General features: G+C 39.4%; 1 long non-coding RNA gene across 2 annotated transcripts in view; it reads right to left on the bottom strand.

Annotated features, from left to right (window-relative positions):
- LOC144312128 (uncharacterized) overlaps positions 1–26,811 on the bottom strand; it is a 52,025-nt gene that overhangs the window by 13,686 nt on the left and 11,528 nt on the right. The window contains exons 2-3 of one of the 2 annotated variants that reach the window (XR_013377568.1): positions 23,454–23,529; positions 14,306–14,392 (exon numbers count right to left, since the gene is read on the bottom strand). This is a non-coding gene — a long non-coding RNA (uncharacterized LOC144312128). The remainder of the gene's footprint in view (positions 1–14,305; positions 14,393–23,453; positions 23,530–26,811) is intronic. The other variant, XR_013377569.1, reaches the window with a different exon arrangement.

Below are 26,811 nucleotides of genomic sequence, written 5' to 3'. Positions count from 1 at the left end.
TGATTGGAATTTAGTAGGGATTGGTGAGTCAGCCACTACTACAACTGAGATTTCTGCATGTCCCTTGGATTCCCATAAATATACAAAACTCATTATAGTAGGTGAACTGATTCCAACCATCCTCTTTGATCTTTCTCTCCAAGGTTCTACAGATTTATTGTTTACATCCTGCAGTGTAGCACTCAACTAGGTGTCATATTGTATAACTTGTTTGTTCATTTTTCTCCCACAAAATAAATGTTACATATCTTGATTTGATTGCAGAGACTATTTATTCTACTTCTGCAATGTTCATAAAAACATGGCTGCTGGGTTTCAGTCTCAGAAGGTGGAAAGGTCCACACATCAAAGAGTATTTTCTTTTTTTTTTAAGCTTTTATTTATTTATCATGAGAGACACAGAGACAGAGGCAGAGACAGAGGCAGAGGGAGAAGCAGGTTCCCTGCGGGGAGCCTGATGGCAACTCGATCCCAGGACCCCAGGATCATACCCTGAACCAAATGCAGATGCTCAACCACTGAGACACCCAGGTGTTCTCCAAAAAAGTATTTTCAAACTGCTTGAGTCTTTTACCTCTTTTGATTAAATGTGATGAAAGAAACAGTTTCTTAACACTTTCTCTTCTCTTTCCCTGCTCACATCCACAGCCATCCCGCATTGCTGTTGCTTCAGTCTCTTATGTAAAAACAAAAACACCCCAAAAATGCTCATTGCTAACAATTCTCTTACATCTATCAAAAAACTCTCCTTGTCTTCCTTTTTTCCCCTTTCTCTTTGAATTGAAGTATAATACACATCCCATGAAATTCACGCTTTAAAAAAAGAGCACAATTCAGGTACTAAAAAGTACATTCACAGAATTGTACAGCTACCACCATTTCCTCTTTCCAGAATGTTTTCATCACTCCAAAAAGCAATCCTGTACCTATTAGCAGCCACTCCCATTCCCCCTCCTCCAGCCCCTGGCAACCACTAGTCTACTTTCTGCTTCCATGACTTTGCCTGTTCAGGACATTTCATGTAAATGGAACTGTACAGTAGGGAGTCTTTTACATCTCGTTTCTTTCATTCAGCGCATTTTCAACATTGGGCTATAGTGCAGCATACACACTGTCTCATTCCTTTGTATGACAGAATAATATTCCCTCATACAGGTATACCACATCTGTTTACTCATTCACCAACTGATGGGCATTTGGTTTGTTCCTGCATTTTTTAAAATAAATTTATTTTAAAAATAAAATTATTAAATGATGATATCAGTTATCTGTTGCTGCATGGTAAATTGCCCTCAAATTTAAGCATCCTAAAATAACAAATATTCATTATTTCACAGAGTTTCTGAGGTTCAGACATTTGGGAGCAGCTTGGTGATGCGGTTCTGGTTCAGGGTCTCTCATGAGGGTTGAGTCAGGTCTTGGCCAGAGTGATGTCATCTGAGGAGTTCATCATTAATAGCCACTGCCAAGCCCACTCATGCGGTTGGCAAGACTCAGTTCCTTGCTGGCAGTTGGACAGAAACTTCAGTTCCATACCACAGAGGCCTACCACAGTCCACATCTGATCCTTAAAGATGCACACCTGTCCCATATGCCAAATATGTTCACCCCATACCATCATCCCCCAACATAGCAGCCCATTCAAGCAGTAACCTAAAGCCCAAAGTCTTATCTACATTATCTAAATTAGACACAGGTGAGACTCTGGTTATGATCCATTCTGGGCAAACTTCCTCTCCATTTTTTAGATCTGTGAAACTAGAAAGTGTTCTGTTTTCCCCAAAGGTAAGATGGCATAGGCATGGATACCATGGATAATAGTTATTGACATTCCTGTTAAACTAGGGCGAAGGTAAGGGGAGGAAGGAAAAATGGGATCCTCAGTCCCAAGCAATTTCAAAATCCAGCTGGGAAAACATTAGGTTTCAGTCCTGGCAATAATACTTTGTGGTTCACAGCTCTGCCCTCTGGGCTCAGGTTTTACTCTCTGGGCTTTCAGCCCTGCCCTCTGAGTTTTGTTTTTGTTTTTAAATAAAGGTAGCATGTGTTAGAATCTGGGTAGTTTTACCAGCCTGTTTCCTGTCTGTAGAATTTTAAGAGTCCAATAGCCTTCTTTCATTTCACTTCGTATCCCTTTCGGTCCAAGGCAGCAGTGTTTCTGGTGGTATAAAAATTTCAAAAACCTGTGGGTCTCCCGCATAGGTCACAGAGAGCCACTCCATTAGACAAGAGACTCATCCATCCATCTTTTCTAGATGATACCACTTCTATATTTGGCTTCTGCTGAGAAGGCTGAGGAGATCCTTGAGTCACATACCCAATCCCTTCAAAGAATTCTCTGTGTGACTGATTACTGAGACCTTTTGTTCCTTCCAGGCACTAGCAAAATGTTGTCCTCCGACTCCCTTGGCTTTCATTCCAGAGCATGATTTCCTCTAAGTCTCCAAATTCTAGCATTTTTTGCAATCTGGAACAACTTTGAATTTCCCAAATCATCAGGTGTTAGAAGGTGGAGGAAGAACAGTAAAGTATCCTCCAGACTGAGAAGATGGCAAAACCGTGCAAGCCACTCTGTATCATTTAGAGTGCTTTATTCAGGGTCACTTACTGATGGGGGTGCGCAGGTAAGATCAGGTGAACAGTGATCCAGGCAATAGGCAGCTCTTCTCTGCTCCCATCTGGACCTTCATCCACAGGTTTTATGGAGCGAGGGGCACTGTGGTGAGGTCAAAATGGAGCTACCCATGTTTCAGTCATTTCTACTAGTTATCTAAAGTGGCACCACCTGTATGTCAGGTTAGGGAGGCTCAGAACAAGCCTTTCTGAATTCCATTCAGGGCATACATTAACCTCCAAAAGGCCTGGAACATGAAGCCCCAAGGAAGGTCATTGTGTGTGAACAAGATAGTGGTTCGAAGATGGAGTCAGTGTTGTCAGCACGCCTGTAGTCAGGCACTGATTTAGTTTTGCTTAATAGTTCGTCCCTCTCTTTTCCTGTGAGAAGCAAGCAGAGACCAGGCTGCGCCTTCCATACTTTCCTTGGAAAGTTGCTCCGTTAATATCCAAGCTCATCACTTACAAGTTCTCCTTCCACATAACTTTAGGTCACACTTCAGCTTAGCATTCTACCACTGTCTGGCAAGGTTCCCTCTTCTTCCCATTTCTAAAAATATGTTCTTCATTTATTTCTGCCCTCAGCAGCAGCACCATTAACATCCATATGTCTACCAGCAGTCTATTTATGATGATTTACATACTCTATAAGATATTCTAGGATTTCTCTGTGATGCTCCTTCCTTCTTTCTGCGTGCCCACCAGCAGAGTCATTTACATCCATATTTCTACTAACAATCTATTCAGGGCAGTCTAGGCGTTTTCTGCCACAGTCCTCAATTCTTCCAGGCTCCACCCACTGCCCCATGCCCCAGCCCCTTCCATATTCTTAGGTGTTTTTTACAGCAGCACTCCAATAATGGTAACATTATATTGCATTTGTTTCCTATTGCTGCTCTAACAAATTATCATAAATATAATAGCTTATTTGCTTATAACAACAGAGTATCTTACAGTTCCCAGCGTCAGAAGTCCAAAATGGGTCTTACAGAGTTAAAATCAAGGTGTCAGCAGAGACACGTGCTTTCTGGAGGTTCAAGGAGGCAATTCATTCAGGTGCCTTCTCTGGAATCCAGAATGTGTTGGCTCATGGCCTCCTCCTCCTCCATCTTCAAAGCCAGCAACGTAGCTTCTCTCTGATCCTGCTTCCATCCTCATATCTCTTTCTCTAACCACAGCCAGGAAACCTTCTCTAATTTTAAGGACCCATGTGATTATATTGAACTCACCTGGATAATCCAGCATACCTCTCCACCTCAAAGTCCTTCATCACCTCTACAAAGTCCCTTCAGCCATATAAGGTACTATAGTCATAGGTTCCAGGGATTAGGACATAGACATCATTACAGGGGTATTATTCTGCCTATCGTAACATGTTTCATTAAATTTATTGCTAGGCATTTAGTGGCTTTTGATACTACTGGAAATGTTTTTATAATTTCAGTCTTCAAATGTTTCTAGTAAGTAGAAATTCAGTTGATGTTTGCATATTAACCTTGTATATAATGACCTTCCTGAGTTCATTTACTACTTAATGTGAACCATGGGTTCTTTTGTATAATCTGTATACATAATGACATTATCTATGAATAATAATACTTTTAAAGTTAATGTTGTTTACAGTTTAGTATACATTTTTTTTCTCTTAATGCACTAACTAGGAACTTTAGCATGATGTTAAATAGCAGTGATTAATGGTGGATACCCATGTTTCTCAACTCATGGGAAAAGCATTCAATGCTTGCTATTACTTATGTTGTTAGTGATGGGTATTTTTTTTAAAGATTTTATTTATTTATTCATGAGACACACACACAGAGAGAGAGAGAGAGAGAGAGAGAGGCACAGACACAGGCAGAGGGAGAAGCAGGCTCCGTGCAGGGAGCCCAACATGGGACTCAATCCCAAGTCTCCAGGATCACACCCTGGGCTGAAGGTGGCGCTAAACCGCTGAGCCACCAGGGCTGCCCAGTGATGGGTATTTTTTTTAAAAAAAGATTTTATCTATTTGACAGAGAGAGAGAGAGTGAGAGAGCACAAGCAGGGGAAAAGGCAGAAGGAGAGGGAGAAGCAGGCTGCTCACTGAGCACGGAGCCCCACATAGGGCTCAATCTCAGGACTCTAAGATCATGACCTGAGTCAAAGGCAGACACTTAACCAACAGAGCCACCCAGGTACCCCAGTGATGGGTGTTTTGTGGATAAGCTCCCCTGGAACACCTTTCTGGCTATTTCCTGCTATTCCTAATTGCTCTGAGATTTCATCATAAGATGGTATTGGATTTTATGAAATAGCTTTCTGCATTTATTGAAATGAGCATATGAATTTTTCCTTTATCTTATTAATATGCTCAACACACCGATTGATTTCCTATATTATAAATTCATAGAATAAACCTATCTCAGTAATGAGAAATTATTCTTTTTATGCAATGCTGGATTTGATTTGTTGTCATTTTGCATCTGTGTTCCTGAGGAACACTGGCATAATAATTTTTCTTTATTGTAATATCCTTATCTGGTTTTGTGTCAGTTATATTGACCATATAACGGGAGTTGGAAAGTGTTCCTTTGTTCTCAATTCCCACCTAGGGAGGCTGAGAATACCACGTCATTATAATCACAGCCTGGCAGGCTCAGGGCTGGCCTCCAGGCTTGATGAAGCTTAGCCCATATCAGGTTCACTCCATCCACTTGCGATAAAATGCAAAAAGAGAGAGATAAATTGAGGAAAGAACTATTTAACAAAAAAGGAAGAAGGACCAGGAGACTTTTCAAAATTCTTGGCCTCTCCAGATGGCACCAGATGCTATGGCGGCTGCCAAAAGCGTGTCACAGTGAAAAGGTTGAGTGTGTGACTAACAGAACAACTTCTGCTAAACCATGGGAAGGTCAAGAAAGGCCCTTTCAAGGCACAAAAGGCCCTTTCAAGAGATCAAGGGTGTGCCTCACAGATCCTCTCAAAGCAGAGGTCCTCTAGGAAGCTTGCGGGGCTCTCAGCCATCTGAGCAGAAGCTAAAGACAGAGAGGAGCTTATCTTAACAACATCTGTGGGCGTGGATTTTGTCAATTGGAGTAAATCCCCATGAAATCAATGCAAAGTCTACAAAGTTTTTGACAGAAATTGTTTCAGCAAAAATAGTGTCAAAAATTTTGGTTTTTGGTGCAAAAAGGGACAGAGAGAATATAATGAAAGAAAGGATGTTGGACCCCCAAAAATCCTACTGGTAGGAAATAGGCTGATAATATTATTCAACAATACATAGCAACTTACTACATTTCATGAGTAAGGATGACTCAGAGGGAGGGGCCATGAACCCAGAAGGAAGAGCCAAAAGCCCAGAGGGTGGAGCCATGAGGCCAGGGGGTGGGGTCAAGAGCCTAGCCGGTCAAGCCAAAGTGCTGCAAAGGATCATTCCTGGGCCTGGAGACCTAATCAAGAAAAACTCAACTTTTGCCCTTCTCTATTTCAGAGCTCAATGGTGTAGGGCCTCCATATTACCTTCCATTCTCTTACCACTTGGGCTGAAATGTCTATACCCATTATCCTATGCTGGTCCCACATATGCTTCTTAGCTTTTCAGTGTATTGGGGTCACTTGCCTCTAGTTCCCACAGGCCCACAGATGGATTGCACCAGGGATCTCATCCACCCTGAATTAGATGATTTGAATGAATTTTTGGGGTTTGAGCAAGTGCTTTAGCAGGATAAGACCCTAGGGAATCTTGGGAGACCATGGATGTATTTTGCATGTGGGAGGGACTTGAATCACAGTGTGAGCAGGGATTTGAGAAGGGACATCCAAGAAAGTGGTAATGGTTCTAATTGTTAAGTTTGGGTGCTGAATGTATCAGTTTCCATTCTACTGTTTTGCCTTATACCTTACACATAATATAAACATTTTCTCATGCAAAGTTTAATAAAACAACTTACTTTTAAAATTGGAAAAATTTAAGACTTTCAGCTTAGCAACAGTCTCTAGACAGTGGAGGCTTCCAGGTAGCTACAAAAATACAGTCTTTTCTTTCTCCATAGTAGACTGATAGCTGGGCCTGTGGAAATCTCCATCCCCTGTGCCTCTGGGAGTGCATTTATTACTATGAGTTCTCCAATGACAAAAGAGTAGAAGTGAAGAGTGCCACTTTCAGGTCTGGACCTGAAAACATTGCATATGCACTTTTCTCACTCCCTCCACTTTTTCTTGTGCTGGGATACAGGAAAGAGAGTTTTATTTCAAAGAATTGGGGAGGCTGGCAACTCCAAAATCTATAAGGCAGGTGACAGGCTGGAGACCCTGGAAAGAGTTTATGTAGCACTTTGAGTCTGAAGTCTCTCTGCTGGTAGATTTCCAATTTCTCCAGGGTTCTCCAGGGTTCTCCAGTCTTTTATCTTGTAAGACTTCAGCTGATAGGATGAGGCCCACCATATTATGAAGGTGAAGAATAATCTACTTTACACAGTCTACTGATTTATTTTTTTTAAGATTTATTTGAGAGAGAGAGAGAGAGAGTGAGCACACAAGTGGGAAGGAGGTAGAGGGGGAGAGAATCTTCAAGGAGACTTCAAACTGAGTGTGGAACCCAATGTGGGGCTCAGTTCCACAACCCATGAGACCATGATCTAAGCTAAAACCAGGAATTGGATGTTTAACCATCTAACCAGGCGAAACCCCTCAAGTCTACTGATTTAAATGTTAATATTATCTTAAAAATATATTCACAAAAAATAAAATAAAATAAAATAAATAAAAATATATTCACAGAAGCATTTAGACTACTGCTTAACCAAATAATCTGGGTAAAATGGCCTACTCAAGTAAAATTAAACATTTCTCCAAAGTAATTAAGAGATTCTCCTGTTTTCCTTTATAAGCTTTATGATTATGGTTTTTATATTTAGACATAAGGTTTATCTCAATTCAATGTTTGTGTATGGTGAGAGATCAGTTGAGGTTCATTTTTTAAAAAATGGACATCTAGATATTTCAGTGTCATTTATTAAAGATGTTTATCCTTTTCCATTGTATTATTTTGGCTCCTTTGTTATAAAGCTATTGACTATACAAGTCAGTCTTTATCAGTTCTCTGGCAATTCTTTATCAGTTCTTTGAACTAGTTGAAATATCATGTGTTTTGTTTTTAATATTTTATTTATTTATTTGAGAGAGAAAGGGAGTGTGTACATGAGCAGGGGAGAGTAGCAGAGGGAGAGGGAGAAGCAGACTCCCCACTGAGCATGGAGCCTGATGTAGGACCCGAACCTGTGTCCTGGGACCCGAGATCATGACCTGAGCTGAAGGCAGATGCTTCACTGACTGAGCTACCCAGGCACCTTGAAATATTTTTATACTTAATGTGTTCTGTGCCTTTGTGTGTGTGTATGTGTGTGTGTGTGTGCATGTGTATCTGAAGTATAGCTGACACATAATATTACATTAGTTTCAGGTATACAGAGTAGTGATTCACAACTCTATACTTTATGCCATGTTCACCACAAGTGCGGCTACCATGTCTCACTACTATGACAATATCATTGATTATATTCCCTATGTTATACCTTTCATCCAAGTGACTTATTCACTCCATAACTGAAAACCTGTATCTCCTACTCCCTTCACCCATTTTACCTGTCCCCCACTCTCCCTCCCCTCCGGCAACCATCAGTTTGTTGTCTGTATCGATGGGTCTATTTGTGCTTTTTGTTTATTTAGTCATTGGTTTGTTTTTTTAGATTCCATGTATAAGTGAAGTCATATGATATTTGTCTTTGTCTGATTTATTTTGCTTAGCATAATACCCTCTAGATCCATCCATGTTGCCACACGTGGCAAGATCTCATCCTTTTATGGCTAAGTAATATTCCATTCTTTATCCATTTATCTATAAATGGACACTTAGGTTGCTTCCATATCTTGGCTGTGCAGGAGCTTTTTATTTCAGTGTTGTCTGAATTTTTTATTTCTGCTTTTTTAATTTTCCTTCCCTGAGGAATCAAATCTGGAAAAATTTCACTTAGTGCTGATGTCTGAGCGATTACTGCCTGTTTTCTTTTAGAACTTTTATGGTTTCAGATTTCACATTTAGGTCTTTAGTCCATTTTGAGTTTATTTTTGTGTATGCTGTAAATATGCTTTATGGTTCAGATGCTCGTTCTACAAGGAACTGCAGGGAAGGGGGACAGAATCTAGGCTGAAAGTGGAAATTGAACAGATATTAACATGCTTCTTAGCTATGACTATCTTTTTAATGTAAATGTATATAGTATTCAAAAAACATTTAATTGAATTGAAAAGGACAGCAAGAGGACAGTAAGAAAAAATGGACTAAGTTCAATAAAGTGCCTGGTTGAAATCCAATCAGTTTGGTAATGATCTAATGATCATTTCATGCTTATTCACAGTTTATATATTGGATTTCCATAGCAGAACTTTTTAATACAATGCTCACGGGTTGTCTAAACCCAATTCCTAAATGACATTCGTTTCAAAATCTCTGTCCACTTGACAAATTCAGACAGGAATTTATAGATAATAGTGGTATAATTATTATTGCAGAATTAATTAAAATTTTATTTAGGCCAGATGCACTTTAGTGAAGTAGGTTTCAGTTGGTTGGAACAGAATATTTAGGAAAAGCAATAATCTCTCTGTCAGTATAATTGAAGGACACACACACATACACATATATATGTAAGTGTACACGTAATATCCTATACAATTTATATAGAAAGACTTCTTACCCCTCTATAGATAATAACTAACTTACTAAACAAATAAATAAAATGTATAACCTTGCATAAAAGGACTATAAGTTCTTTTAGCCATATTTCTGTTCTTTGTAAATATTTCTAATGCATGTGGGAAAAATGATGTCACTCTTACAATGCATTCTATTTCAATTTCTCATGACAGATGTAATCTCTGCCAATTGGTTGGTTTGAAAGCATGTCTCAGTTGAATGTCTGTATTAGATCAGATTTTGCTTCAGATCTCCCATCCTTATTTCCCTACCTTACCAGTGAACCTCTTCTAGAGAAAATCCCTAATCCATTGTTAATGCCAAAATCTGCTAGAAATCTTGAATGTTAATTATTCAGAGATGAAGGAGAATGGATAAATATAACAAACACTATATAAACTACAGACATGCACTGAGGTGATGATGATTGGCCAAATATTCATATTTTTGTATAAATTATCTCTGTAAACTTTGTAGAGAAATGTAGATGTGAGGATGATTGCCATTATCTATTTAGCAATTAAAAATAATATGCTGAACTTGTTATACTGAACTAAAAGCAAAATGTTTTCCAGGATTCACTGCTTTTAACTTATTTTCCTGGAAAATCTCTTGTAAGTAAAGCCAATACACTCAACAACATGAATTTTAAGTATTTTCAATGGTGCTTTGATTAGAAAATGCCCAGTTTGGTAGAGCTGGCATAAAAAAAAGAGGCAAAAAAAAAAAAAAAGAGGCAAATCTCACTCACAGTTTAGAATAAAATTCAATGCAGTTGATTAGTAAAATGGGAAAGTAATTCCTTGCTTCTGATGAAGGGTACCAACTTCCTACACAAAATGTTTTGCAACTGTAATTTCACAAATGAGAAATTTACACTTAAAAACTAAGTATCAAGGTCCCTGGATGCCTCAGTAGGTTAAGTGTGTGCCTTTGGCTCAGGTCATGATCCCGGGGTCCTGGGATGAAGCCCTGCGTCAGGCTCCCTGCTCAGCTGGGAGCCTACTTCTCTTCTGCCCCTCCCCCCTGCTCATGCTGGCTCTCTCTCAAATAAATAAATAAAATCTTTAAAACAAACAAGCAAAACCCCAAATCAAAGTTTCCATGGCAATATTTCCTTAGTCTCCTGGGGCATACACATGTGAAATCACTTTTAATGACATAGTCTAGCTGACCATGGGTCATATTTTTTTTTTAATTTTTATTTATTTATGATAGTCACAGAGAGAGAGAGAGGCAGAGACATAGGCAGAGGGAGAAGCAGGCTCCATGCACCTGGAGCCCGACGTGGGATTCGATCCAGGGTCTCCAGGATTGCGCCCTGGGCCAAAGGCAGGCGCTAAACCGCTGCGCCACCCAGGGATCCCCATATTTTTATATATTTTGAAATGCTATGACCTATTTCCCAAACTGAGTATAATATACACCTGGGGGGGAAAAGATTACTTTATTCTTATTCACTTTTGACTCTAAAAAAAGCAAAGAAAGGAGAGGACATAACTTAATGTTTATTTACCACTTAAATCAATGGGTGCTTAATTCATAAAGAGTAATAATGTATTAATTAATTATAGCTGGATTAAGAATTTCTTGGGGAGGGACTTTAGGGGCCTTAGGTCTTTTGTGGCAGGTTCCAGTCTCTTCCCTCTTGGAAATGACTCGAAGAACAAGATTTGGGCCTGAAGGATCAAGAGTGGAAGTGCAGATTTGGTTCGAGTTACCTGTTTCAAGGAAAGAAGAAAAGACTGACCAAGAAGATAAATAGAAGCTTTTGTTTTTTAAGCTCCCACAGAGAAGTGTGTGTGTCAAGCACAGGGTCGATTCTAATTATCTTGTATTTTAGGTAAATATTTTTTTGAGCCATATGAAATTTCTTGTATTTGACCATCATTTTACTGACAAACAGCAATGTCATATGATTCAACTGAATTTTTTAAAAGATTTATTTATTTGGGCAGCCCCAGTGGCTCAGCGGTTTAGAACCTACCTTGGCCCAGGGTGTGATCCTGGAGACCCGGGATCGAGTCCCACATCGGGCTCCCTGCATGGAGCCTGCTTCTCCTTCTGCCTGCATCTCTACCTCTCTCTCTTTCTGGGTGTGTGTCTCTCATGAATAAATAAATATAATCTTTAAAACAAAAAATTTGTTTATTTATTTATCTATCTATTTATTTGAGAGAGAGAGAGAGAGAGAGAGAGGGAGACAGAGAGAGGGAGATGAGGGGAAGGGGTTCAAAGGGAGAGAATCTCAAACAGACCTCCCACTGAGTGTGGAGCCTGACACAGGGCTCGATCTCATGAGCCTGAGACCATGACTGGACCCAAAAGCAAGAGTCAGAAGCTCAAGCAACTGAAAGCCATCCAGGTGCCCCTCTACTGAATCTTTTAAAGTATATAAAAAAATACTTACTAGAAAGCCCAAGTAAAAATGTGGGGTCATTACAAGTCTATATAATTTATAGGCCAAATCCCTAACCTTTATCTGTTTCACTTAAAGGGATGGACACTTTGGACATTTTTTACTTCTTATTCTGACCAAATCTATTTTGATAAGATTGAAAACCACTACAAACACCTCCCATTCCCTAATCTCCAAACACACAAGTGCACATTCAGGGAGGTTTCTGCCATTTAAAAATCTGGATTGAAAAGGCAGTCTTTTAAAACTATGAAAATCTTAAGGCCACAGACTTAGGTCTATCAACTTATTTTTGAGTGCCTACTCTACTGTTGTCTTAAATAAACACCAAACATGCTCCTTGTTTCAGATGCAGCCACCTCTATGAATCATTCTCATTAGTGATTATCTGTCACTTGCATCTGCATTTATGTGGTTTTCAGCAAAGAATAAATATATTTCTCAGCGATTTAAAAGTCCTTGAAAGATGACAAAGTAATAGTGACAGGAAGCTATTATTACCAAGCTCTTAGGTTTCATTTTTAAATATATCACCAAGTACATCATAATTATTTTGTAGGCATGTTTCAGAGCCGCCTTATAAGTATGCTCTGTGACTTTGCATTCAAAGGACAGACCCCTTAAAAACACTGAAGAAGCATTGAACTTTAAAGATGCCCTTTAAAAAGGAGTTTACAAATTCTTAATTTACTCATCTGGATAAAGTGGATAGTAATGGCTTGCTGCTTCCATAGTTACTGTAAGGAAGTTACTCCAATGAATGATTTCTGTGGAAATGATCTACAAAATTTAAAACACCAGTAAAAGTTGGGGGGGGGGGAGCAATTTGGAAAAAAAGTAAAGAGTATTTAAAAGAAAAAACAGTGCTCTGAAATAGGTTAATAGCCATTCTAGAATGAAAACATCTAGCACGCAACCTACATTCAGGGATCAGTAACAAAGGTGGGGGAAGGCTGGTGTTTGATTTACCGTGACAATATTTCTTAGGTTGAAGGTGACCACGCTCTTGCATCCAGGGAGCAGTGGGGAGGTGAGCAGAAGCAGAAGGCATTGCCCAGTGGCCAGGTTGACTGCAAGCCAGGGTGATACAGTTTTGAGCTTCAGCTGCACCTGCACCTGCACCTGCTCTGGACTATAGTGTGCTTTGAAACCTTGAGACCAGTTAATTCTGCTCCACTGCATTTCTCCATCTTTTTTGGCCACCTTGCAAAATGTAGGCTCTTTTGTATAGTCCATCCTCGTGTGCTCTCATCTGCACTTTGTTCTGCACTTCTCCTCTACCTGTCATTTCCACAGCTCTTTTCTGTGCAAAGTTTCTCATTTACCATTTATGACCTTTACCAAAGCCATGTCACCTACTTCTTTATTCCAATCACAGAATACCTTCTGCCTTCTTAAAGTCTGGTCGTCCTGGTATATACCCGGCAGCCCTTGGTGGATGCCATTCATTTTACCACATGTCGGGGCTGGAGAAGCAGTCAGCATGCTTCTCAAGTTCCTAAATCAATTTCCAATCCATCTCTCTCCTCAGTAAAAGGATCCTCAATTGGGAGTCAGCACTAAAAGCAGTACTTCTTCCTTTGACCACCATCTTTGTTAGCCACCAACTTTTTTTAAAAAAAGATTTTATTTATTTATTAAGGAGAGACAGAGAGAGAGAGAGAGAGAGAGGCAGAGACATAGGCAGAGGGAGAAGAAGGCTCCGTGCAGGGAGGCTGATGCAGGACTCGATCTCCAGACCCAGGGATCACACCCCGAGCCGAAGGCAAACACTCAACTGCTGAGCCACCCAGGTGTCCCAGCCACTAACTTTCCATGCATTCTTAAAACCCTGGAGATTTCTGCTCTTGGCATGTAGTTTCTTTCTCTACCCTGGTCCTGGCACTGTCTTGCATGTCTTCAATGTCAAAATACATAATCCTCAACTCATAGCTCATCCAGTGACTTTCTTCCCTCCACTTTGGCAATGGCTAAATCCTAGAAATTGTCATCACCCAGAACTCACTCCATACTTCTGAAATAAATCTCTATTGTGTCTACAACTTGCTCTGTTTTTATTCCTTCACTGCCATATTCTAACCATTCCTGGTCTCCCACCTCATGGAGACCACTAGTTGCTTAATACTTTGTTTTCCTTCTGAGTTCTTAGCTTCTAACTCCTTGCCTTCTCTATGCTATTGTGTAGATACCACCACCCATCATTGTAACTCATCTCCTTGTAAGGAAACCCTGTCCTCTTGTTCCCTCACCCTTCCAGACCCCTAGCAAACTCTGGTCTATTTTATGCCAAAAACCTGAAGACTGCTCCAGAAAATCCAAACTGAACAGATTACAGCCATTACAAGCCTACAGTCTCCAGCCTCAATGGTATTCTCAGTATGTCTCAATGTGCTGCTCTGCTCCTTCTATCCATTTGCTCTCCTATTTTTCTTTCCTCAGATCCCATGCACATCATTCTTTTAATCACACTTAGCAGATTATCTCACCCCTACTTCCCAGATAAAATAGAAGTCACATAAACTCATTCCACTTCTCACCTGCTTTCTGTAGAAGACAGCACGTGTTTTGTTGCCTGAAATTCCTTCTTATCCTTCTCATGAAAGTGTCTTGTCAGAGATCTTCAGCTAAGGGGAAGGGACCAAGAGGTGAAATGGTACCTTACAAGGCAACAATCACAATACCAAATGAATGATTTCCCATGGTGCTAGAGGAGTTCAGGTCAGAAATTTCAGTCCCTTCAGGAAGCCTTTTTGTAGGGGATAGGCCTTAAACTGGGGGATTACAGAGACAACAATCATTTCAGGCAGAGAGATGGATCTGCACCAAAAGAGAAGGAGTAGAAATGTACATGATGTTTCTGAAGATAAAGAAATTATCTCTAAGAAGAGCTGGGCCAGGGGAAGAAAGATGCCCCAAAGGGGAAGACAAAGCAAGCCAACAGACCCCCTGAGAAATCCTTCCACACCCTGAGCCCCATTTCTCCCTTCCCTATCCTTGGCTCCCTCCTGGTTCCTCCATTTATTCATCTCACAAATATTTCTTTCACATCTACTCCATGACAGGCACCATAAAAGATTCTACAGCCTCCACATGAGCAAAACAGATGCAATGCCTGCCCCGTGGAATTTTACAATAAGTGGAAAGATTTATAGAGCACTTATTCTGTGTCCCACGCTGTGGGTGAAAGCATTTTACATGCAATGTCTTGCTTATCTTCCCAGCCCTGAGTGGTTGGTACATTTATTAATCTAATTTTTACATTAAAATAAGAAACCAAAGCTTAGATAGGTTCTATTACTCTACAAAGTTTGCATTAGCAGTAAGGGGTAGAAATGATATTTGAATCTAGGTCACCTGACAGAAGTCCAAACTCTTGTTCCTCACACCAGTGTGTTGTGATCTCTGATCACCCTACAATCTATGTGTTTGTTGAGGACAACATTTTTAAGGACCCAGAATATTGCCTTATTTCTGAAACAGAGTATATATTTAATACATCTTTTTCCTTTCACTTTTAAAAACATTACCATGGTATAATTTATATATAATAACATCCATACATTTAAGCACACAGGTGATAACTTTTGCAAGCATATACACCTGTCTAATCACCATTCCAGGCAACATTACAAATATTTTCCTCTCCCCAGAAAGTTCCTCTTGCCCCTTTGCAGTCAATATCTCCCCCACTGCAGGCAACCACCAATCTGATCGCTTTCCACCCTAGATTGCTTTCATATTTACAAAACCATATAGTACATATTATTTCATGCCTGACTTCTTCACACAACATACTGTCTTTAGATTCATGCATGTTGTCATTTTATCAGGAGTTCATTCCTTCATTACTGGGGACAACTCCATTGTATAAATTCATATAATTTAGACAAATTGTATTATAAATAAAGCTACTACAAATGTTTGAAAACAAGCCTTTTGGTGACTTTTTCTTTCTTTGTTTTTAAGAGCTCTTCCTCATTTATTTATTTATTTAGTTTTGTTGAGGTATAATTGACAAATAAAATTGTAAGATTTAAAGTGCACAGAGTGATGATTTGATAAATGTATACATTGTAAAAGTTAATGAAAACATCCCCCATCTGACAGATTTAGTTTTGTTGTTTCTGTTTTGTTTTGTTTTGTTTTGTTTTTTGTTTTTTTGTTGTTGTTGTTGTTGGGAATACCAAGGTCTCCTCTGTTAGCCAATTTCAATTATACAATACAGTGTTTTCAACTATGGTCAATGACTGTGTTCATCTTTCTGGAATAGAACTGCTGGGTCACAGGATAATTTGCATGATTTACTTTATGAGAAAGTACTAAAATGTTTCCCAAACTAATTGCAGCATTTCCTACTCCCACCAAAAATGCTATGGGACTCCTAAGTTATTCTACATATTTGATAACACTTGATATTGCTAGTCTTTTTCTCTTTTCACTTTGCATTTTGAAGTAATTTTAGGCTTACATAAAAAGTGCAAAATAGTACAAAGAGTCCCTCTATGTTCCTCACTTTACTTACCCTAATGTTACTAGCTTGTATAGCCACATTATTAAAAATAGAGAAGTAAACATTGGTACAATACCATTAGCTAAATTATAGACTCTGTGAGAGGAGCTTGGGAAGATGGTGAAATAGGAAAACCCTGAGCTCAGCCCATCCTACATTTCAACTGGATAACATCCACATCCAAGTCAATAAACCCGAGAGTGATCCAAGGACTGGAAGAACAAATGCTACAACTCAATATAGAGGTGGAGAGAGGCCGGTGCAAATTTGGCTAAAATTGCCACCTTGCTCCCAAGTTCCCCAACAGGCACACTCTCCTCTCCCAAAGCTGTCTTGCCTGGCTCACACTAATGCCAGAGAGCAAGCACAGCCCACAGCAGGTAAAAAGTCTGTGCAGATGGCATCACTGAAAGGAAAAGTGACTCAGACACAACAGCAGGGTATGAGAAACACACACAGGATACTCTCCTGAAGTCCCAGGTTCTGGGAGCAAGGGACATGGCACTGCAGGGCACTTCAGGACTGCTTCTTCATAAAATCACTACTTTAAAGAGAAGACACAGGTGGCTTTCTTTTTTTTTTTTTTTTCCACAGGTGGCTTTCTTAATGCAGACAAACAGACAGAGAGGCAGAAAACATGATGAGACAGAGAAATTTATCCCAAATGAAAGAACAAGCCAAGGTCATAGCCAGAGGTCTACATGAAACAGATAGAAGGAATAAGCCTGATAGAGAATCTAAAAGCAGTGATCATAAAGATATTCACTGGACTTGAGAAAAAAGGTGAGAGATATGAATGAGACCCTTAACACAGAAATAAGGAATAACAGCAGAGATAAAGGGCTCAATAAATGAAATGAGAAGCACATTGATAGAATGAACAATAAACACACTTGATGGAATGAAGGAAGAAGCAAAGGGATGAATTAGTGACCTAGAAGAAAGAGTAATGGAAAGTAATGAAGCTGAACAAAAGACAGAGGGAAAAAATTATGCAAAACAAAAATAGATTTAGGGAACTCAGTGACTCCATCAAACATAATAATATTCATATTATAGGGATCCCGGAAGAAGAAGAAGGAGGGGCAGAAAATTTATTTCAAGAAATAATAACTGAAAACTTCTGTAATCTGGGGAAGGAAATGAAGACCAGGTCCAAGAGGCACAGAAAAACCCCCAAAAGAATCAACAAAAGCAGACCAACACCAAGACACATTGTAATTAAGTTTGCAAAATATTGTGATAAAGAAAAACTTTTAAAGTCAGCGAGATAAAAGATGTCATTAACTTATAAGAAAAAAACATAAGGCTAGTAGGAGATTTTTCAATAAAACTTTATAAGCCAGAAGGGAGTAGCAGGATATATTCAAAATACTAAATGGGAAAAATCTCCAGCCAAGGATACTCTATCCTGCAAGGCTATCGTTCAGAATAGAAAGAGAGATAGTTTCCCAGACAAACAAAAACTAAAAGAGTTCATGACCACTAAACCAGTCCTGCAAGAAATATTGAAAGTGAGTCTTTGAGTGGAAAGGAGAGACCAAAAGTGACAGTATAGAGGTAGGAAACACAAAAGTAGTAAAAATGAATTTTTCTGTAAAAAAAATCAGTAAAGGAGGGGTGCCAAAGTGGCTTAGTCAGTTAAGCATCTGCCTTCAGCTCAGGTCATGATCTTGGGGTCTTGGAATCCAGCCCTGCATAGACTCCCTGTTCAGCAGGAAGTCTACTTCTCCCTCTCCTCCTGCCCCTCCCCCCACTCATTCTCCTCTCTCTCTCTCTCTCAAATGAATAAATAAAATCTTTAAAAACAAATAACTAAAGATTGAAAGTAAAAGGATAGAGAAACATCTATCATGAACCTGGATGTCAAAAGAAAGCTGGAGTAGCAATACTTATATTGGACAAAATAGACTAAAACAAAGACTGTAGGGTGCCTGGATGGCACAGTTGGTTAAACATCCAGCTCTTGATTCCAGCACAGGTCATGATCTCAGAGTCATGGATTGAGCCCCACATTAGCCTCCACACTTAGCACAGAGTTTGCTTAAAAATTCTCTCTCTCTCTCCCTCTGCCTCTTTCTGCTTCTCTCTCTCAAATAAAGACATATAATAATCTTTATTATAAAGATTATAATAAAAGACAAAAAAGGACACTATGTAATAATAAAGGAGACAATCCAACAGGGAGGTCTAACAATTATTTTTATGCACCCAGCACAGGTACACCCAAATACATTAAACAGTTAATAACATGGGCAGCCCAGGTGGTTCAGCAGTTTAGCACCGCCTCAGTCCAGGGCGTGATCCTGGAGACCTGGGATCGAGGCCCATGTCGGGCTCCCTGCATGGAGCCTGCTTCTCCCTCGGCCTGTGTCTCTGTCTCTGTCTCTCTCTCTCTCTCTCTCTCTCTGTGTCTCTCATGGGTAAATAAATAAAATCTTTAAAAAACACACAGTTAATAACAAACATAAAATCAATAATAATAATACGATAATCATAGGGGACCATAACACCCTATTTACATCAATAAACAGATCACCTAAACAGAAAACAAGGAAGCAATGGCTTTCAATGACACACTGAATCAGATGGATTTAACAAAGATGATCAGAATATTCCATCCTAAAACAGCAGAATGCACATTCTTTTCAAGTGCACATGGAATATCCTCCAGAATAGATTACATATTAGCACAGAAAACAAACCTCCACAAATTCAAGAAGATTGAAGTCATAACATGCATCTTTTCTGACCACAACGCTATACAACTAGAAGTCAGTCATAAGAAAAAAATCTGGAAAGAGCACAAACATCGGTGTTTTAAAAACTTGCTACTAACTAAACAATAAATGGGTCAACCAAGAAATCAAAAAAGAAATAAAAAATTATGTAGAAACAAATGAAAATGAAAACACAGTGCTCCAAAGCCTCTGGGATGCTGCAAAAGCAGTTCTGAAAGGGAAGTTTGTCACATACAGGCTGACCTCAAGAAGCAAGAAAAATCTCAAATTAATGACCTAACTTTATACCTAAAGGAGCTAGAAAAAAGAACAAATTAAACCTAAAACCACAGAAGGAAGGAAACAATAAAGATTAGAGCAGGAATAAATTATATAGAAACTAAAAAAACAATAGTATAGATCAATGAAACCAGGAGCTGGTTCTTTAAAAAGATCAACGTGATTGATTAACCTCTAGCCAGACTTCTCAAGAAAAAAAAAAAAAGGACTCAAACAAAATCACAAATGAGAGAAATAATAACACCACAGAAATACAAAAAGTCATAAAAGAATATTATGAAAAAATACATGCCAACAAGTTGGATGACCTAGAAGAGATGGATAAATTCCTAGAAACATTTAAACTACCAAAACGGAAACAGGAAGAAATAGAAAATTTGAACAGACTGATAACCAGCAAAGAATTTGAGTCAGAAATCAAAATATTCCCAACAAACAAAAATTGAGAATCACATGGCTTCAAAGGTGAATTCTACCAAACATTTAAAGAAGCATTAATGCCTAATCTTCTCAAACTATCCCAAAATATAGAAAGGGAAGGAAAACTTGCAAATTAATTCTATAAGGCCAGCCTTACCCTGATACCAAAACCAGATAAAGACACCATTAAAAAAGAGAACTATAGGCCAATATTCCTGCTGAACATAGATACAAAAATTCTTAACAAGATACTAGCAAACCAAATTCAACAACACATTAAAAATATCATTCACCATGATCAAATGGGATTCATTCATGGGTTGCAAATGTGGCTCAGTATTCACATATCAATCAATGTGACAGCATCACCTCAAGAAGTGAAAGAATAAGAAGCATATGATCATTTCAATAGGTGCATAAAAAGCATTTGACAAAGGACAAAATTCATTCATGATAAAAACCCTCAATGAAATAGCTTTAGAGGGAACACAACTCAATATAATAAAGGTCATCTATGAAAAACCTATAGCTAACATCATGCTTAATGGAGAAAAACTAAGAGCTTTTCCTGTAACATCAGGAACAAGACAAGGATGTCCACTCTCACCACTTTTATTCAACACAGTACTGGAAATCCTAGCCATAGCAGTCAGACAACAACAACAACAACAAAAAGGAATCCAAATCCATAAGGAAGAATTAAAACATTCACTATTTGCAGATGACATGTTATAGGTAGAAAACCCAAAAAACCTCACCCCAAACCTGTTAGAATTGATAAAATAATTTAGTAATGCTGCAGGATACAAAATCAATGTACAGAAATCCATTGTATTTGTATACACCAATAATGAAGAAGCAGAAAGGGGAATTAAGAAAGTAATTCCATTTATAATTGCACCTAAAATAACAAGATATCACTAGCCAAAGAGGTAAAAGAGGTATATTCTGAAAACCTATAAAACACTGATGAAGGCAGCCCGGGTGGCTCAGTGGTTTAGAGCCGCCTTCGGCCCAGGTCGTGATCCTAGAGACCCAGGATTGAGTCCCACATCGGGCTCCCTGCATGGAGCCTGCTTCTCCTTCTGCCTATGCCTCTTTCTCTCTCTCTCTCTCTCTCTCATTAATAAATAAATAAAAATCTTTAAAAAAAAAATAAAACACTGGGGATCCCTGGGTGGCGCAGTGGTTTGGCGCCTGCCTTTGGCCCAGGGTGCGATCCTGGAGACCCGGGATCGAGTCCCATATCGGGCTCCCAGTGCATGGAACCTGCTTCTCCCTCTGCCTGTGTCTCTGCCTCTTTCTCTCTCTCTCTGTGACTATCATAAATAAATAAAACTTAAAAAAAATAAAAATAAATAAAACACTGATGAAAGAAATTGAAGATGACACAAAGAAATGGAAGGACACTCCATGCTCATGGATTGGAAGAATAAATACTGTTAAAATGTCTATACTACCCAAAGCAATCTACACATTGAATGCAATCGCTATCAAAATGCCAGCAGCATTGTTCACAGAAAGAGAACAAATAATCCTAAAATTTGTATGGAACTGCTAAAAGCCACAGCAACCTTGAAAAAGAAAAACAAAGCTGTTGGTACCACAATTCTGGACTGCAAGTTACATTACAGAGCTGTAGTAATCAAAACTGTATGGTTACTGGCACAAAAATAGACACACAGTCAACAGAACAGAATAGAAAATCCAGAAGTAAACCCACAATTATATGGTCAATTAACCTTCGACAAAGCAGGAACGAATATCCAATGGGAAAAAGACAGTTTCTTCAACAAATGGTGCTTCAACAAATGGTGCTTCAACTGGACTGCAATATGCAGAAGAATGAAATTGGACCACTTTCTTGCACCATGCACAAAAATAAATTCAAAATGGAAGATCTAATGTGAGACCTGAAACCATACAAACTGTAGAAGAGAACATGGGTAACTTTTTTGACATCAGCCTTAGCAGCTTCTTTCTAGACGTCTCCTGAGGCAAGAGAAACAAAAGCAAAAATAAACTATTGGGACTATAGCAAAATAAGAAGCTTCTGCACAGCAAAGGAAACAAGCAACAAAACTAAAAGGCAACCTAAAGAATGGAAGAAGATAATATGACAAACTAATGACATAACTAATAAAAGGCTGGCATCCAAAATATATAAAGAACTTATAAAACTCAACACTCAAAAACCAAATAATCCAATTTAAAATTGGGTAGAAAAAAGAAAAAATAAATAAAATTGAGTAGAATCCATGAACTGGTGTGTCTCCAAAGAAGACATCCAGATGGCCAACAGACATGTGAAAAGATGCTCAACATCACTGATCATCCGGGAAATGCAGATCACAACCACAATGAGATATCCCATCATACCTGTCAGAATGTATAAAATCAACAACTCAAGAAGCAACAAGTGTGGTGAAGATGTGCAGCAAAGGAACACTCATGAATTATTGGTGGGAGTGCAAACTGTTGCAGCCACTCTGGAAAATAGTATGAAGGTTCCTCAAAATATTAAAAATAGTATTACCTTATGATCCAGCAACTACACTACTAGGTATTTGCCCAAATAACAGAAGAACACTAGCTGAAAGATTTTATTTATTTTAGAGAGAGGAGAGAGAGAGAGATCATAAGTGGGGAAAGCAGTGGAGGGGGAGGGGAAGGGAAAGGAAGAGAATCTCAAGCAGACTCCACGCTGAGTGTAGAGCACGATGTGGGGCTCAATCTTATGATGCTGAGATCATGACCTGAGCCAGAATCAAGAGTCAGATAGGAACACTAAGGGATGCATGCACCCTTATGCTTATAGCGTCATTATTTACGATGGAAGAAGTCCAAGTGTCCACTGATGAATGGATAAAGAAGAGGTGGTGTATATACACAATGGAATATTAGCCATAAAAAGGATAAGATCTTGCCATTTGTGACATCATGGATGGCCCTAGAACATATTATGCTGACAGAAAAAGACAAATACCATAACATTTTACTTATGTGTGGAGTTTCGAAAACAAAACAAATGAATAAACAAATCCATAAATACAGGGAACAAGCTGAGGGGAGGGCAGAGAGAGAGGGAGGAGGGCGGAGAGAGAGGAGAGACGATGGATAAAATGGGTGAAGGAGAGTGGGAGACACAGGCTTCCAGTAAGGAGTGAATAAGTCACCAGGATGAAAGATACGACAAGGAATATAGTGAATGATATTGTAATAGCATTGTATGTTGATTATATATATATACACAGACACACACGTATAATATAGAGTTGTTGCATCACTATGTTGCACACTTGAAACTAATGTAACATGGTGTGTAGGGATGCCTGGGTGGCTCAGTGGCTGAGCATCCACCTTTGGCTCAGGTCATGATCCCAGGGTCCTGGGATCCCTGTGGGGAGCCTGCTTCTTCCTCTGCTTCTCTCTGTCTCTCACGAATAAATAAATATATATATTTTTAAAGCATGGTGTGTCAACTATACTTCAGTTTAAAAAAAGGGATAATAGGGCAGCCTGGGTGGTTCAGCGGTTTAGTGCCGCCTTCAGCCCAGGGCCTGATCCTGGAGTCCCAGGATTGAGTCCCACATAGGGCTCCAAGCGTGGAGCCTGCTTCTCCCTCTGCCTGTGTCTCTGACTCTCTTTCTCTCTGACTCTCGTGAATAAATAAATAAAATATTTTTTTTAAAAAAAAGGGATAATAGAATAATAAAGAATAAAAGAGAGGGGCACCTGGGTGGCTCAGTCAGTTGAGCATCTGACTCTGGATCTCAGCTTGGGCCTTGGTCTTGGGGTTGTGGTTCAGGACCTGTGTTGGTTAAAAAAGAAAAAGAATAAAAGAGAAAGATCAGGTAGGAAAAAGAGAAGAAAGAAAAAATATTGAAAAAGAATTAAATAGGATATGTGAATGAAAGAAACAATAAGAAAAAAATCCATGTATACAGCCACACAGGCTGTACACATAATTTTAAAATGAGGTTTTGTGAATGTACACCTTATGTATATGTATGCATAACATATTGTGTATATATAATAGGCTGTATACATATATATAAAATTATGTTGTGTTATACATATGAATTAGAAGTAACAAGAAATAAAAACCTACAAAGTCACCAACTTACAGAAATATAAATATTTTATATCATAACATTTCTGGTAAAGACTTGAATCTGTTACATTTTGCAAGTAGAGGCATTTTTACAGATTTCTGCAATTATAGATACAAGGATGGGATAAAATGACAGAAAAGGGAAAGCCACTGTGTTCAGCAAACTTGTCTTATTCACAGTTGTTTCAGGTAGGAGTTGTTTGACCTCAAGCAAGTTACTTAATTTCCCTAAACCTCAGTTTCGTCAACCTTATGGGGATGACTGCTCCTTCTTACGGACTTGTTGGAGCGCAAACGAAATAAAATAAAAATCATTTAGATTCCACATAAGCTTTCAAGTCTTGGTTTCTGCTCAGGTCGTGATCTCAGGGTGGTGAGATAGAGCCTGCACTGGGCTTCACACTCAGCGAGGAGTCGGCCTGAGGCTTTCCCCTCCTTTCTCTCTGCCCCTATTCTCCATGATCTCTCTTTCTTTCTTGCGCTCTCAAATAAATAAATAAATCTTAAAAAAAAAAAGAAATCATTTAGTCCAATGCCTATCTCTATATACATAATAGGTATCATTATCATTACAATTTGTTTATCTTAATCCTGCTATTTTCTTGCTGGGCAGTGAAGCAGGGATAGGGTCTCAGCCAGGAGGCCCTAGATTCCCTTCCGACTTGATAGAATGTACCATATATTAAAGTTTATGAGTTCTGGGTAAGTCTAAAAGAAATTACACTTCTTATTTCCTGGGGATTTATGTCTGCGGTGAGCTGAATACATCTGGGTACCATTCAGATCTACATGCCCTGAAAAGTCTCTGTGTTAAAAAGGTTTGCAGAGGCAGGGAAGATAAGATATAAAGGACTTCTCGGCTCCTCAACAGTGAAATAATGACAGAGGAGTGAGGTAGCAAACTTGTCCTTAGTAATAACCAGCACCTCAAACCACTTCTTGGTTTACAAAATACTTTCAAGTTACCTTAGGTAAGCCTTGCAGACCAATACCATCCCCTTCACACGTAAGATTCCCAACCCCAGGAGCTCACATTAACACTGTCTGTTTTCATCTGAGGGAACAGACTCACAGGGTCACACACTTCTTCTTCTTCTTCTTCTTCTTCTTCTTCTTTTTTTTTATTCATGAGAGACATAAGGAGAGATAGAGGCAGAGACACAGGCAGAGGGAGAAGCAGGCTCCATGCAGGGAGCCCAACGCGGGACTGGATCCCTGGTCTCCAGCATCACGTCCCGGGCTGAAGGCGGCGCTAGACCGCTGAGCCACCAGGGCTGCCGGGTCACACAACTTAAGTACGTGTGGAGCTGCTTGGGACCTGGGTCAGCCTTCTCTGCCTGGTCTCACGGGGCCCCATCGAGGTGTCAGCAGGACTGTATCCCTTGCTGGAGGCTCTTGGGAAGAATGTGGGCAGAACCCAGTTCCTGGTTGACTGACATACCCATTTCCTGACTGGCTGTCAGGTGGGAGTTGCTCTCAGCTTCTAGAAGCATCCACAGTTCCTAACTGGTGAATCTCTCCCATGCTTCAAATCCCCCTCACCTCTCCTTTGCCTCGTCAACCTCTCTCTAACAAAGTCTCTGACCTTCCTCTTCTGATTTTCAGGGCTCCAGTGATTCCACTGGGCCCTGCTCAATATTCCAGGTTAATTTCCTTGTTTTAAGGTCACCTGATTAGTAACCTTAATTCCATCTGCCTTTGCAGCAGTACCTAGATTAGTGTTTGATTGAATAGCCTGGGGAACCAAAACTCACAGGGGCTGTCCTTAGAGTCCCGATGCAGCACTGTAGGTGGCAACAGGTCAGTAAGAGGGTAGCCTCCAAGACAGCAGGTTTGCTTGAAAAGCAAGGACAGGGCAAGCATACAACATACTAGAGCAAAACTCCAAAGTCTTATAAGGACAAGAATGTACCACAGCAGTCCTACTAATTTCACATTCTGTGAAAACAGCCCAGTCACCACACGGAAGAAACACAAAGCCCTTTTATTTGGGGTGTCTTAGTGGATTCGAGTCTCAAGAGAGAGTCAACTATGGGCTATGGTTTCACCAAAGACCAATGAGGCCGACCAGGAGGTGAGCTTTGGCCAAGGGGCTGGTCTGGGCACTGCATAGCTCTGATGTTAGCTCTTGATATGATCTATCTGCTGAGCCTTCAACACACACACATGTGCTAGAAACTCTCTTCCTATTACTTTGACATCCGATGATTCCATTTATGTCCTCTCTTCCCAAATAAAATAGATGCTGATGGCACTTTATATTGAAAAGAGTAGACAAAAATTTTGTATTCTATGGAGAACAAAACCACGTTTGATCATTCCAAAAAAAAAAAAAAAAAGCAGTGGCAGATCCATATACCTTTTATTTCTACTCTGTTTATTTGCCTTCAAGTAAATGCTTATTGTAGGGTCAATCTGTGGCTTGCTAATTCTTGTCTCAAATTTTTTCTTTTTTTCTTTTTTAAATATACGTGTTTATCTAACACGTGGTATTTGAAGTCCTAGTTCAAGAATGACTTTTCTCAGGAAGACACTTTCGGTAGCTCAACACAGTTCACAATGTGTCTTTCATCTTCTGAATACGTGGGGCTCTTAGCACACAGCTCAGCTGTGAAAAGTCATTGCGACCATGCCTTACTTTTCCATAGTGCCCAATCATATATTATAGGATAATTATTTTCCTTGATTCTCATTGTAGGTATAGATAGGTGATGAGTTATTATCAGTCCTCTTTGTTCTTTTATTGTTTGTTTGTTAAGCCCATGAAGAAAAAGAAGCCAAGGGACGATAAATGACTTATTCAAGATGCATAGCTAGTTGGAGGTAGAAGCAGAGTCTCCTAAAACCTAGGCTAACACCCTTCCTGTACATCTTTGTAGCACTTGGGGACAATTTCTCAGCCTGTTCCTCTTGTTTTATCTCTCCCTCCACAGGTCTCTAAGGACTGTGGCTTTTGGCTTATGCTATGTCTTACATCTA

Source organism: Canis aureus, chromosome 4 (genome assembly GCF_053574225.1).
Source record: "Canis aureus isolate CA01 chromosome 4, VMU_Caureus_v.1.0, whole genome shotgun sequence".
Taxonomy (NCBI): domain Eukaryota; kingdom Metazoa; phylum Chordata; class Mammalia; order Carnivora; family Canidae; genus Canis; species Canis aureus.
Note: the sequence above shows the minus strand (reverse complement) of the source record. Positions and strands in the feature narration are given on the sequence as shown.